The sequence below is a fragment of the Amblyraja radiata genome, chromosome 25 (genome assembly GCF_010909765.2).
Source record: "Amblyraja radiata isolate CabotCenter1 chromosome 25, sAmbRad1.1.pri, whole genome shotgun sequence".
Classification (NCBI taxonomy): Eukaryota; Metazoa; Chordata; class Chondrichthyes; order Rajiformes; family Rajidae; genus Amblyraja; species Amblyraja radiata.
The window spans coordinates 27,591,216-27,604,747 of record NC_045980.1 but is presented as its reverse complement, the minus strand read 5'-3'; the positions used below and the strand labels follow the sequence as shown (position 1 = coordinate 27,604,747).

The window sequence follows — 13,532 nt, the reverse complement described above, 5'->3', positions numbered from 1 at the left end:
ACAATTGGAATTACCAATGGTTGCGTGAAAGAGCAATCTAAACAACAAAATAAATGACACGATGCATGCCATGAGTACTGGTCTTCTTTCAAACTTTCCCAGACAACCGGTATAATATAAATGTACTGAAAGTGTGACAGACCTTGATGCACAATTTCCTGTTGAATTTTGAAACTTTCTAGTCAGCACCTGGTGAGCCACAATATTGCACATAAATAAAGAGATGAAACGGTGGTGCAGAACAGTGGCAAACTTGTGGTCACTGCGTCACATCGTCAGAGACCAGGGTTCAATCCTGACCTCGGGTTTGGTTTAGTTTAGAGATGCAGTGCGGAAACAGGCCCTTCGGCCCACCAGGCCCGTGCCGACCAGGTATCCACGCACATTAACACTATCTTACACGCACTAGGGACAATTTACACTTATACCAAGCCAATTATCTTACAAACGTGTACGTCTTTGGAGTGCGGGAGAAAACCAAAGATCTCGGAGAAAACCCACGCTGGTCACGGGGAGAACGTACAAACTCCGTACAGACAGCACCCGTAGTCGGGATCGAACCCGGGTCTCCGCGTTGCATTCGCTGTAAAGGGCCGGTCCCACGAGCATGCGATTCCATGCGGCAAGCGCGACCTAACGTGGTCGCTTGAGCCGTACGGCCTCGCGGGGCCGGTCCCACTTCGATCGCCGGAGCCGTATGGAGTTGTGCGGAGCTGGTCCCGACATCGCGCGGGGCTCCGAAAAAGTGACCGTGTTCAAAAATTCCACGTGGCAACGGCCTGCTGGCCCGCAGCCGCCTCGACGCCGTACGCTCGTCTTGACGCAGTACGTCACGCGCGAACTTCCCGCGGACTTCGCTCGAACTTCACGTCACTCGCTCGGCCCCCGCTTCCGGTTTGGTCGTGCTCGCCGCATGCAGGCGCATGCTCTTGGGACCGGCCCTGTACGGGAATCACTCGACCTCCGCGCGGCCCCCCGCTTCCGGTTTGGTCGCGCTTGCCGCATGCAGGTCGCATGCTCATGGGACAGGCCCTTTAGGCAGGAACTCTACCGCTGTGCCACCGTGGAGTTTTCACAATCTCCCTGTGACCACGTGGGCTTCTCCTGGTGCTCCAGTTCTCCTCCCAACACAATATGTCAATTGGCTGCTGTAAATTGCCCATATTGTCTAGATTAGTGGGTGAGTCTGCAGGGAATTGTTAACAACACAGAGAAAATGACGTTGTACCAGATTAGTGTAGAATTGTTAAGGGCGGCACGGTGGCGCAGCGGGAGAGTTGCTGCCTTGCAGCGCCGGAGGCCCAGGTTAGATCCCGACTACGGAGTCACACAAGGCCTCTCCCGGTTACCAAACACTATAATTCTCCTTCCCATTCGCACAACTTTCTGTCCTGGGCCCCCTCCATTGTCAGAATGAGGCCAAATGTAAATTGGAGGAACAGCACCTCATAGTTGGCTTGGGCAGCTTACACCCCAGCGGTAAGATTTTTGATTTCTCTAACTTCAAGTCACCCTTGTATCCCCTCTCTCTCTGTCCAGCGAAGTCATCTTGTTGCGTCTCATTGTCTGTAACTTGTCTTTACCTAGCCCACAGCTAACAATGACCTGGTTCCTTTCATCATCATTGCTTTTTTGCATATCTTTCATTCATTTGTTCCATATCTCTCTTCATCACTGTCTATATCTCTCGTTTCCCTTTCCCCTGACTCTCAATCTGAAGAAGGGTCTCGTCCGGAAATGTCACCCATTCCTTACCTCCAGAGATGCATGTTATGTTTTCCTGCATACCACTGCATACTCGATCAGCTATCTAATTTTAGTGTCTCATATATCATCTAGCCTGCTAGTCCAGCCTCTAGTTAGATTCGTCATTGAGCTTGAGCTAACAACACCTATGTATTTGAGCTCTGTGTGCTTTCTTAATAAACAACTTACACTCATGTATGGATGAACTCAACGGGTGCAGCAGCATCTATGGAGCGAAGGAGATAGGCAACGTTTCGGGACGAAACGTTGCCTATCTCCTTCGCTCCATAGATGCTGCTGTACCCGCTGAGTTTCTCCAGCATTTTTGTGTACCTTCGATTTTCCAGCATCTGCAGTTCCTTCTTAAACACTCATGTTTAAATTCAGAGTTATTTGACATTCTCACAGAAGCTGCCTGTCCCGCTGAGTTACTCCAGTATTTTGTGTCTATCTTCATGGGTTCATGGGTTGGCAACGCTGACCATTAGTCTGCATCAAAACAAGAGCATAAAGTACCTCCTGATTCCATTTACAGTCCCTGATATATTTAGTGACTCTTCTAATCTTTGAATATTCGCACAATTTATGTTTAAAAAAAGAATTAATTGCCGAAAAGTGGGTTGACAGATCCGGCAAACCTAGCAGTGATTCAGCTTTCATGTTCTACAACTCCAAAGCACCTTCCACACTGATTCCCCAAATAGCATTAAATGTGTAAAGGAACAGGTCGCGAAAAGCCTCCTCTGTCTATCTGGAGAGCTTCTCACAGACTGAAAAAGTCCCTCGTTGGAGTAACAGCTCAATGACAAAGCAAAGACTACCTTCAGCAACAAAGATGAGAATGGAGAGAGAGAGAGAGACAAGTAGCTCGATTTGTTACTAACACCTATGATAGAGAAGCGAGTGTCACCAGACTTCTGAATTCTCTGGGGTGGAACCCTCTCCAAGACACACGTGAAGCTCACCGTTTAACCTGTTTTTACAAAATGTTAAAATGGTCAGCTCGACATAGACTACAAGACCTACACCAAACCCAAACCAATTAGGAGCAGACGAGGGCATTCGATCCAATTTGTGATCCCAGCTACAAAGACAGATGTGTACAGAAACATTTGGGGATTTAGGGGGCCACAGGTTCAATGAAGGGGGCCACAGAGCTACCACCCTGTTGCCTCCTAAATTTCAATTCTAATAAATTTAAATCTATGTAGTTTAAATATTTTTGATGTTTGTGGAATAGAATAAAAGAGAATATATGTGCAATGAATAGACACTGATATTTTTATGGAAGGTATTATAATATTGAAGTACTTTTTTTCCGCTAATAATGTCGGGGGGGGGGGGGGGGCCCAGAAAAATTAAAAGATCCCAAGGGGGCCATGAGCTAAAAAAGGTTGGGAACCACTGGTTTAGAGATATAACGTGAAAACAGGCTCCTCAGCCCACTGAGTCCGCATAATAATAATAATAATAATACATTTTATTTATGGGCGCCTTTCAAGAGTCTCAAGGACACCTTACAAAAATTGAGCATGTAGAGGAAAAACATGTAAGGGGAATGAAATAAATAGTAGAGACATGACTAGTACACAAAGTAAAGACAGAATTCAATACAAAACACAGTATGAGGCAATTAATGCACAGATGAAAAGGGACGGGGACGTGGGGCTAAGGATAGGCAGAGGTGAAGAGATGGGTCTTGAGGCAGGACTGGAAGATGGTGAGGGACACGGAATTGCGGATCAGTTGGGGGAGGGAGTTCCAGAGCCTGGGAGCTGCCCTGGAGAAGGCTCTGTCCCCAAAACTGCGGAGGTTGGACTTGTGGATAGACCAACAATCACCTGTAGTTCTATCCCAGACGCTAGGAACAATTCACAGATGCCAATTAAACCTCAAACTTTGGTATGTGGATTGAAACGGAGCACCCGGAGAAAACCTATGTGCTCACCAGGATAATGGGCTGGGCTAACTTTCCCAGCAAGTATTGACCCAACAAAGTTGCAGAGATAAGTCCAATTCAAACTGAAGATTTAAAGGTACTGCCCAAAATCATTGTTACACTGGGCTTAATTCAGTCATTGTTAAACCTTTCCATTCGTACCAAACAAGCGGAAATATTACAGGCATGGTGGCGCAGTGGTAAAGTTGCTGCCTTAGAGCGCCTGAGGCCCGGGTTCAATCCTGACGACGGGTGCTGTCTATGCGGAGTTCGCCTGTTCTCAATCACGTTTTCTCTGGGTGCTCCGGTTTCCTCCCACACTCCAAAGACGTACAGGTTTGTAGGTTAGTTGGCTTCTGTAAGTTGTAAATGGTCCCGAGTGTGTAGGATAGTGTTAGTGTACGGGGTGATCACTGGTCAGCAGGGACTCCGTGCCCCCAAGGGCCTGTTTTTCCATGCTGTATCTCTAAAGTAAAGTCCAAGTCTAAATCAGACCAAGTTTCGGTGATAACTTGCCATCCTACACATGCCAGGTAACTTGATAGAATACAAAAAGATACCTTCACTGTTATCATGTTGTTGTGCATTGTTCTCGATGAATCTTTTTTAGAGACACAAGATATAGCAGATGCTGGAATCTTGAGCAAAACACAAAGTGCTGGAGGAACTCAGCAGGGCAGGCAGCATGTGGGGAGGGAATGGACACATGATGTTTCAGGTTGTGATCCTTAACTCCCCAGATGCTGCCTGACCCACTGAGTTTCTCCAGCACTTTGTGTTATGAATCTTTCTTTGGATGTCTCCAATGAGACATATGTTTCCAGGTGCTGACTAATGCATCTTGACCCTTGCATCCCCTCTCTCTCTCCATCCCTCTCCCACCCAAGTTGCTGTACTAGTTTCAAAGTCGTCTTGTTGAGTCTCATTGTCAGTAACTTGTTTTCATCTTTTCCACATCTAATAATGGCCTGTTTCCTTTACCGGCGTTACTTTTTTGCATATCTTTCATACATTTGTTTCATATCTCGCTATATCTCCATCGATATCTCGTGTCCCTTTCCTCTAACTCTCAGTTTGAAGAAGGGTCTCGACCCGAAACGTCTCCTGTTCCTTTTCTCCAGAGATGCTGGTGTGACCCGCTGAGTTACTCCAGCCTTTTGTGGTTTTAATCAGCATCTGCTGTTCCTTCCTACACACTAACCAATGCTTCCCGTTCAACCTCAGAAAATGATTTTGGGAACTATCGAAGTTAAAAAGATTAACCATGGCAAATTTCCCCAGCAACTATTAATTTGGTTCAATAGACAATAGACAATAGGTGCAGGAGTAGGCCATTTGGCCCTTCGAGCCAGCACCGCCATTCAATGTGATCATGGCTGATCATCCCCAATCAGTACCTCGTTCCTGCCTTCTCCCCATATCCCCTGACTCCACTATTTTTAAGAGCCCTATCTAGCTCTCTCTTGAAAGCATCCAGAGAACCTGCCTCCACTGCCCTCTGAGGCAGAGAATTCCACAGACTCACCACTCTCTGTGAGAAAAAGTGTTTCCTCGTCTCTGTTCTAAATGACTTACTCCTTATTCTTAAAAAGTGGCCCCTGCTTCTGCACTCCCCCAAAATCGGGAACATGTTTCCTGCCTCTAGCGTGTCCAAGCCCTTAACAATCCTATATGTTTCAATGAGATGTCCTCTCATCCTTCTAAACTCCAGAGTGTACAAGCCCAGCTGCTCCATTCTCTCGGCATACGACAGTCCCGTTCATTTGGCATTAATGAAAAATAATCCTATTGGGATTGAAGCTTTCCCTGCTTGTCCGCCTGTACATGTTCCATGTTGAACATCGTGCTTGACCTCCTCCCACTAAAGTGAGCAGGTATTAAAGAGCAGCACTGTCAACAACAATAGTTAACATTGATAAAGCTCGAGCAGGATAGTGAGAGAGAAGTGACGCACAGCTGAGGAAAGAGTTGAGTTAGTGAAGCGGACAAGAAAGAAGCTGACCCAAGATGATTTAAATTCAGCTTTAGACAGCAGGTCAAGGACAAAGAAGAAGAATATTGCAAATTGAGGTAACGCAGCGTGCAAAAGAAGATTCAGGGCAACAAATTTTGTGGAACATTTACAGCCCAAACTATTCCCAGGGGCCGTTCACAACAAGCACAATTTATTTTACCTCTTATCTTTTTATAGTTATATTTATCGTTTTATAGTTATATTTTTATTCGGGCTTAAATACACAAATGCCACAGTGCTCACCGCTCCCACACCCTCTCCACATTGCTTCAGCGGCTGCCTCTTCGATGCCTCCTCACACTCCTCCAGCCATTGCCTCCTGCTGCACCAAGCACTGTGGCACTTACTGCCTCCTCACTGGTCACGCACTGCACCTCTCGGCCTGATTATTGTCCCGGTGAGCAGGTAGACATGGATTATTTCAATAGAATAGCAGGTGGAACTGAAGGCAGCCCAACTATCTGTGGAGATCCTATTGGCGATCCAGTCATTGGAAGGTCATTGACACACTGTTGGGCTGGGACTGAGGAACTCCTGTGGCAAAGTCCAGAGATGTTCCAGCTCCAACAACCACAATAATCTACATTTGTAATAAATAATTCCATGGACAATAACCAAAGTTTTCTTAATCCTACAATAAATGGTAGTATGATTATCCAATCTCTTCCAATTCCAAATTGGGGCGGCACTGTGGTGCAGCGGTAGAGTTGCTGCCTTAAGGCACCAGAGACCCGGGTTCGATCCTGACTACGGGTGCTGTCTATATGGAGTTTGTACGTTCTCCCCGTGACCCCGTGGGTTTTCTCCGAGATCTTCGGTTTCCTTCCACACTCCAAAGACGTACAGGTGTGTAGGTTAATTGGCTCGGTATATAAGTGTAAATTATCCTTAGTGTGTGTAGGATAGTGTTATGCTAATGCCCCTGTCCCACTTAGGAAACCTGAACGGAAACCTCTGGAGACTTTGCGCCCCACCCAAGGTTTCCGTGCAGTTCCCGGAGGTTGCAGGTGGTTGCCAGAGGTTGCAGGTAGTGGAAGCAGGTAGGGAGACTGACAAGAACCTCCGGGAACCTCCGGGAAGCATCTATCCATGTTCTCCAGGGATGCTACATGACTTAGTTTACTTTAGTTCCTAGATATAGCGTGGAAATAGGCCTTTCGGCCCACCGGGTCCTCGCCGACCAGTGACACCCGCACTCTAACATGATCATACACACACTAGGGACAATTTACAATTTTACCAAGCCTATTAGCCTACAAACCTGCAAGTCCTTGGCGTGTGGGAGGAAAGCTGAGCTCCCGGAGAAAACCCTCACATGTCAGGGGAAGAGCGTACAAACTCCGTACAGACAGCACCCATAGTCAGAATCGAACCCGGGTCTCTGGCGCTGTGAGGCAGCAACTCTAGATATGCGCTACTGTGCTGCCAAAGCAACGACTTGTTGAGTTACTTTGGGTCCTTCTTGTGCGGAAATTGGTTGACTCCAAAGTTTGTATAGACGCGTTATCCACTGCACTGTCAAGTTCACTTCTAGGTGTGGGAAGTAGGAGTGAGACTCTGAATGTGTTGATGCGTGGACATGAGAAGCAGATGCAACTTCAATTTGCAGAATTACCTTCACTGCATTCCATCCTGTTAATTAAGTGAATACATGATTGCAATTTGTTTTTCACAGTAGTGTGAACCAAATTCAGCAGGGATCGAAGTCGAAGTCGATAAGATGGTTGGGAGACAAACAACTTAAAGTGATGTGGATTTACAAATAAGGGAAGACAGCAAATATATCTCGCTGGAATTTTATAGATCAACAGTTTGGTCTTGGATAGAGCATGGTGGGTCAACTTATACATGCAGGCTGCTCACAGTTAGTTTATAATGACTGTGGAAAATGGGTTTCGGCAGAGTTACTATAGGTGTATATAGGAATTTTTAACCCCCCAGAGAGTAGTGAGGATCTTGGATCTTTCCTGTCTGTTGATCGCATGATCATTCACTTCTACGAACCGCTTCCTGGTCTCCGGGCAATTTTCCCTTTACATTGTCACAGCATCTTTTATTCCACAGGCGGTAATTACTGATGACTGTGTGACCATGATGACAATTTTGTTGGAGATTTTCAAATGCCCTTTGTGAGATCATGTGCACCACTGTGTGTGAATGTGTGTGAGTGACTGGTGGTGGTCGGAGGGGCCGTAGGCGCAGATTGGCAGCCACGCTTCCATCAGTCTGCCCCAGGGCAGCTGTGGCTACAGAAGTAGCTTACCACCACCGAGTGTGACTGAGGAGTGAATGAATAATGCGATGTAAAGCGCCTTGAGTATTAGAAAGGCGCTATATAAATCCCATCCATTATTATTATTATTACCACACCATTTTCCCCATTGACGAAGGGGAGACTGGGCAAGGAAACGGCAAGCGCTCAAGAGCACGAAAAGATGGAAGAAGGAGAGTCCACCTGGTCCTCAACCCTCCCAGCTTCCCATTCGCCCGCTCCCCCCACCTCCCGTCCCCATTTAAAATGACCACGGCTGATCTGGCCTTCTCTTCCATGCCACAGATACACACAAAGTGCTGGTGTAACTTGGGTGACGTTTCTGGCGGCGCTGGCTCGAAGGGCCGAATGGCCTATTCCAGCACCTATTGTCTATTGTTTCTGGTCAGGACCCTTCATCAAACCCTTCCTGACCCAAAATGTCATCTATCCTTTTTCTCCAGAGATGTTCCTGACTTATAGAGTCCTGAGTTATAGTCATATAGTGTGGAAATAGATCCTTTGGCCCAACATGCCCAAAACAACCACCATGTCCCATCTACATTAGTCCCACCAGCCTGCGTTTGGGCCATATCCATACCTGTCCTATCCACGCACCCGTCCAAATGTTTCTTAAACGTTGTCATACACCCTGCCTCAACAACGTCCTCCGGCAGCTCGTTCCATACACCCATCACCCTCTGTGTGAAAAAGTTAGTCGGGTTCCTATTAAATCTTTCCCCCGATCACCTTAAACCTGTGTCCACTGGTTCTTGATTCCCCTACTCTGGGCAAGAGACTCTGTGCGTCCACTCGATCTATTCCCCTCATGATTTTATACACCTCTATAAGATCATCCCTCATCCTCCTGTGCTCCAAGAAATAGACTCTGAGCCTGCTTAACCTCACCCTTGAGTCCTGGCAACACCCTCGTAAATCTTCTCTGCAGCCTTTCCAGCTTGACAACATAGTTCCTACAACATGATGCCCAGAACTCTCAGCTGGTCAGGCAGCATCTCGGAAGAACATGGATCGGTGACGTTTCAGGTCAGAACCCGTCTCCCCTTAGTTCGGGTCGCGATCCTTCTTTCCCACGTCTCGGTTTCGGGAAGGGACCCGAATCGATACATTGCCTATCCACACTTCTCCAGAGATGCTGCCTGACCTGCTGTGTTACTCCAGCATATTGTGTCTTATTTTTGCCGTACACTGGGTGTCACATTCTTACTCAAGGATGAATGATGTACAACAGCAGCTATCCTTTCTTTACAACCACAGAAACTCTTGCTGTTTATTTTGCTATTACTTGCCGGTTTACTGTTATAAGCAATTTCTTTCTATTTATTAATCTGTTTACTCATCTGCAGCTGATCCTTGAACAGTTCCCAGTCCTCTGGTGCAACTTCAGCTTTCACCATTCTCTATGCTCTTAAGTTCATGTCATAAGAGTAGAATTAGGCCATTCGGCCCATCAAGTCTACTCCGCCATTCAATCATGGCTGATTTATCTGTCCCTCATCAGCCCCATTCTCCTGCCTTCTACCCATAACTGACACCCGTACTAATCATCAACTTATCAATCTCCATCTTTTAAAAAATCCATTGACGTGGTTTCCACAACCTTCTGTGTTATCAACTTCCACAGATTCAACGCCCTCTGACTGAAGAAATGTATCTTCTTCCCCTTTCTAAAGGTCTGTCCTTTTATTTTGAGGCTTTGGCCTCTGATCCTAGACACCCCACCCCCCCCCCCCCCCAATATTGGCAACATCCTCTCCACATCCACTCTATCCAGGGCTGAGGTTTTTGATTTAATAATTACCATGGCCTTTGTTGTTAGCCATAGATAGTTCAGCTTTCACATCATCTTTCTTTCTCGGATAAATTACTGCTGAGTAATAGACTCGAGGCTTAAATATCAATCACTGGGCATTGACTGACCTTTCTCTAACACTAGTTTCCCAGTCCACTCCTGACAACTCTCTCTTTATGCTTTGTAATTGCCTATCTATAAGTTGACGACATTGATGATGGAGTGGGATTGTCGACCCTAGAGTCAGATCTGGAACGTTACCATATTGTGATCACTACTCCCCCCAGGATTTCTAACTACCAGATATGTTATTAGTTCTACTTCATACACATGAACAAACAGGTACCTGTGGCACTGGTGGTGCAGCGGTAGAGTTGCTGCCTTACAGCGCCAGAGACCCAGGTTCGATCCTGACCATGGGTGCTTGTCTGCCCGGCCTTTGTACATTCTCTCTGTGACCTGAGTGGGTTTTCTCCGGGTGCTCCGGTTCCCTCCCACAATCCAAAGACGTACAGGTTAGTAGGCTGGGTATATTGGCTTGTTAAAATTGTAAATTTCCCGAGTGTACGTCGGATAATGTTAATGTGCAGAGATCGCTGGTCGGCGCGGACTCAGTGGGCCGAAGGATCTGTTTCCATGTTATATCTCTAAACCAAACTAAACTAAGCTGGAAATAGAAACAGTAACTCAGCGGGTCAGGCAACATTTCTGGAGAAGATGGATAGGTGACTTTTAGCGTTGGGACATTTCTTCAGTCTGAAATGGAAATATCTCCTAACCATTTCCTCCAGAGATGCTGCCTGACCCGCTGAATCCTCCAGCATTTTGTGTCTATCTTTGGTATAAACCAGTATCTGCAGTTCCTTGTTATAACAATTCGGAAATACCTGTTCATGGGGACGTTCTTGCTCAAAGAAACAATCCATCAACCACTTTACAATTTTTTCTTTCGTGATACCCTTGCCAGTCCGTTTTGCACATGCATTTACTCATTCTCTATCTATACTTTGTACTACCATGAATAAACTCTCTTTAGGAATATATGGACCAGTCCCATCCATGTATTTTTTTCCCTGCTCTTCCTTACTTTACACCCAAACTAATTCCGTACGTTCTCCCAGTGACCTGCGTGGGTTTCCTCTGGATGCTCCGGTTTCCTCCCACTCTCCATATAACCATATAACAATTACAGCACGGAAACAGGCCATCTCGGCCCTTCTAGTCCGTGCCGAACACGTATTCTCCCCTAGTCCCATATACCTGCACTAAGACCATAACCCTCCATTCCTTTCCCGTCCACATAACTATCCAATTTAATAATTCCATATCACAAATACCTGTTGTAGATTAGTCGGCTTCAGTAAAGATTGTAAATTGTCCCTAGTGTGCTGGATAGTGCTAGTGTACAGGGATTACTGGTCGTTGCCGGCTTAGTGGGCCAAAGGACCTGTTTCCGCGCAGTATCTCTAAAACTAAAGGAAACTAATAACACTGTTTACAGCACCTGCTGTAATAACACAGTTTACTGCCGAGAGAACAATGAGGGGCCCAGCGTGTGTGTGGGGGAACAGGACCACAGGGACAATCTTGAATGCTGTTGTAACTTTATCAGCATCCTATACGTGGCGACTCTTTGTGTACTAGTGTATTTCTGCAAAACAAAGACTTTCACTGTACCGAGTACACGTGACAATAAAGTACCATTCAATCAAAAGGGGCTAACTGCAAAGGACCGCAACGCGACTGACAGGAGCAGGACAGCACGAAACGCGAGTCAGACTCGACAAATGAGAACGCAAGGGATTCATTAGAGTGACAAGTTCTGTGTGGTGCTTCAACATAGGGACCAGTACAGCACCTCGTGGCAACAGCAAGGCAGTGTGTCACCACAGTGTAAACAGCACAGGGACCAATGCCTCATCCCAGTGCAATAAACCCAGTGGGCAAGTCATCGTGTAAATCCCACAGGGTAAAATGTGGAAAGGCACAGGGTACAGTGTTACAGTGTGTTACAATGTGTGGATACAGTGTGTTACAATGTGTTACAGTGTGTTACAATGTGTTACAATGTGGGATACAGTGTGTTACAATGTGTTACAGTGTGTTACAGTGTGTTACAATGTGTTACAATGTGTTACAATGCAGGTGGACACAATGTGATACAGTGCAGATGGACACAGGATACAGTGTAACACAATTGACTATTGTGTCAATGTCACAGGTCACAAGATGTAATATCTCACTTCTGTGTAAGACATTGGAGACCTTTGAACGATCTTTAATCAGGCTTTACTGGTCTTCAACTTTGAACGTTTTGTTTTGAGTGACAATAAGCTAAACGCAAACTCATAAAAACGTTGAGTGCAAGATAAAATCCGATAAAGTCCAATTAAAGATCGTTCAAAGGTCTCCAATGAGGTAGATGGGAGGTTTTGCTCTTTAGTTTTGAGAGGATGGTTCAGTTGCCTGAATACAGCTGAGAAGAAACGGCCCCTGAATATGGAGGTATGCTTTATCAAACCCCTGCACCTCTTGCCTGATGGGAAAGAGGAGAAGAGGGGGTGAGATTGGTCGTTGATCATGCTGCTGGCCTTGCCGAGGCAGCGTGAAGTAGAGATGGAGTGAATGGAAGGGAGGTTGGTTTGTGCGATGGTCTGGGAGACACAAGGTATAGTGCATCGCCCACTGTGCTAATGTTACAGGGTGCAGTGAGACACATTGTTTCACACTGTCCCTGAAATACAATGTGAACAAACACAGCGTTGCTTCAGTTTAGCTTATTGACACTTGTGTGCACCGAGGTACAGTGAAAAGCTTTTGTTGCGTGCTATCCAGTCAGGGGGCTGTACAGAGGATGCATCACTGTGGCCATGTACCCATATTATCACATCTCACTCTCAGCTTTGTAATATCTTGTTCAGGAATCCCTCTTCTTGTAAATCTCCTTTGCCTCTGCTGAACGTGCTGGATTTCGTAACAGTAAATAGTCTTTACCAAAGTTTGACAAGAAAATGTTATACAATAAGCAAGAAAGATATGCAATCTACATCACACAATATATTGCAGATGTACAAAGTACCTGTAATATATATGAAATGTATTTAAGTGCATTGCCAATACAAGGATGAGGCTGGCATGCATCTTTCAATGCAAATCTGCCATGTCCTGGAGTTATACAGCATTAAACAGGCTTGTTGACCAATTGACTCCATCTAAGCTAGTCCCATTGGCCTGCATTTTGCCCATATCCCTCTAAACCTTTCCTATCCACATATCTGTCAAAATGTATTTTAGATGTTGCTATGATGATACCTGCCCCAACTACTTCCTCTGGCAGCTCGCTCCTTATATCCACCGCCCTCTGTGTGATCAGCAGTTAGTTACATTTGTGGCTCTCTGCCGGGCGCCTGAACAAGTAACCCCTCTCTCTCTGTCCCTCCCCTCCCTAGCCACCCTGCTGGTTTCACTGTTAGCATCCACGCACCCTTCACTAACCTCTTCCACAGCCAACAATGGACCGTTGTGAGCTCCACCTTTCCTTGGTCATCGGTGCCGGCTCTGATTTGTTCTCAACCTTTACACACCCCTAGTTTCCCTCTCCCTGGATTCCCAGTCTGAAGAAAGGTCTCAACCCGAAACATCGCCTATTCCTTTTCTCCAGAGATGCAGCCTGACCTGCTGAGTTAGTCCAGCATTTTGTGTCTATCCAAATATTTACAGATATGAATATGAATATGCAAACATGAACTGTAAATGCTGAGAGCTTGTG

The 13,532-nt window shown here is 46.0% G+C and overlaps 1 protein-coding gene and 1 long non-coding RNA gene across 4 annotated transcripts in view; one reads left to right on the top strand and one right to left on the bottom strand.

Annotated features, from left to right (window-relative positions):
• LOC116987521 (oxysterol-binding protein 2-like) overlaps positions 1–13,532 on the bottom strand; it is a 212,351-nt gene that overhangs the window by 112,186 nt on the left and 86,633 nt on the right. The gene's annotated exons all lie outside the window — the stretch shown is intronic.
• Positions 10,235–13,532, top strand: part of LOC116987522 — a 31,576-nt gene continuing 28,278 nt past the window's right edge. The window contains exon 1 of the long non-coding RNA XR_004415728.1: positions 10,235–10,278. This is a non-coding gene — a long non-coding RNA (uncharacterized LOC116987522). The remainder of the gene's footprint in view (positions 10,279–13,532) is intronic.